Genomic DNA, 2,090 nt, shown 5'->3' with positions numbered 1-2,090 from the left:
TAAGTACTTTCCCCCAATATATGGTTTGTATTTTCATTTCTCACCCGTGTCTTTTCAGTAGCAAATATCTTAATTTTGAAGAAACCCAATTTATCAACAGTGTTTCTTTTATAATTTGTGTCCTATTTAAGCAATCCTGGCTTACAAGTTCACTAAGATATCTGTCCCTTGTTTTATTCTTTTACAGTTTCAGATTTTATACTCAGCGCAATGACCTGGTTTCAGTTAAATTTTGTGTGAAAGAAGAGAAGAAGACCAAAGATTGGCAGACGGTGCCACTGCTGCTTCTCCAGATTATAGAACCAACTTGGCGATTTCTGCAGGAAATCTGCAAAAATTTCAAATTTGATTGAAGTTATAATAAATCCCTGAGTCAAACGTGGAGAATTTATGTCTTAGTGATATTGAGTCTTACAATCCACTGGCATGATTTCTCTCTCCTAAGAGTGTCTTTTACTTCTCCAACATATTGCCATGTACATATCTGTACATCCCCTATAAAAGACGTCCTGAAATATGTCATGATTTTTCATATTAGTGTAAATATCTTTCGGAGCAGGAGAAGCCGTGTCCCACATTAGAATGCACGTGTTTGATTCCCAGCTCTGGCTCCTGCCTCCAGTGTCTTGCTAATGCAGACCATGGAAGGTAACAGTGATGGCTCAAACAACATGGGTCTTGCTACCCATGTGGAAGACTTGGCTTGAACTCTCAGTTCCTGGTTCCAGGCACACCCCAGACCTGGCAGGAACCAGCGGTAGTAGGAGCTCATGGTCTCTGTTAGTCTCTTGCTCTTCTGTCTCTCTTGCTCTCACTCCCATTCTTGTTCTCACCCTCCCTCTCTTTTTCTCTCTCCTCCCCTCCTTCCCATGTTCAAAAGTATCTCTAAAAAATATTCAGTGTATGGCCATTGCTAATGAGTACGTGGAATAGAATTGATGGTTGTATATTGTTCTTGTTTCCTACAACCTTGCCTTTTCTCCGTGTCCGGAGATGACCAGATGGCTCTGTGGTTCCCTTCTTGCCCTTGGTCTTGTTACCAATAATTGGAGCCTTTCCACTTAGGGATTTATCAATTTATCTAATTTTGTCGGAAAATTCAGCTTCCAGTTTTGTTATTCTCCATTATTTCCCTATTTTCCATTTCCTGGAAAATTTCCTGCTGACACTGGTTTTGGTTTTCTCTTTTCTTATTCTCATTTCTTAAGATAAAAACTTAGGCCATTCATTTTAAACCCTTCTTTATGTCTGATATATGCTGGGAATTCTGTATATTTTTATTTTATCTGCATTGCAAAAATTTTGGTATGCTGTGTTTTCATCTTCATTTACTTCAAAGTTTATTTTCGTTTCAGTTGTGATGTCTTTGTTGACCCATGGGTTCCTGAGAACTATGCTATTTGATTCCAAACTATTGGGTATTTTCCAGATATCTTTCTGTTACTGCTTTCTAATTTAAGTCTCTTGCAGCCAGAGAACATATGTTGTGTGATTTCATTCCTTTCAAATTGATTAAACCTTGTGTTACAAACTAAGATTATCTTAATAAATAATCTGTTGGATATTTTAACATAGTGTTCCTCTGTCCTTTTCACTTTTACTGATTTCCTTTTCTCCATTATTTCTATCAGCAATTGAAAGAGGACTGTTGAAGTCTTCAGGTATAATTTTGATTGTCAGCTTTTTCTTTTCCTCCTGTCATTTTTTCTGCCTGTATTTAGTAGCTCTATTTTAAGGCACATACAGTTTGGTTGTGATTTTTCTGATTAGTTGATCAAATTTATCATTATGAAAAAATCTTTTTCAATTTATGATAATATTTCTTGCTCTGAAATTTATTTAGTCTGATAGTAATAAGTCCATTCCTACTTTATTTATTCATTTGAAAGACAGAGTGGCTAGAAAGAGATGGATGCAGGCAGAAGGAGAGCTTCAATCCACTGGTTCACTCCCTAAATGCCTGCAACAGCTGGGACTAGGCTGGATTGAAATCAGGGTCTGATTCAGATGGAGTTCCCAGATGGCAGGAACCCAACCATTGGCCATCACCTGTTACCTCCCAGGCAATTGAGCAGGAAGTTGGGTGAGAA

This window comes from Ochotona curzoniae, unplaced genomic scaffold, assembly GCF_017591425.1.
Source record: "Ochotona curzoniae isolate NIBS_2020 unplaced genomic scaffold, NIBS_Ocur_1.0 contig_291, whole genome shotgun sequence".
Lineage (NCBI taxonomy): Eukaryota > Metazoa > Chordata > Mammalia > Lagomorpha > Ochotonidae > Ochotona > Ochotona curzoniae.
This window is presented reverse-complemented; position numbering follows the sequence as displayed.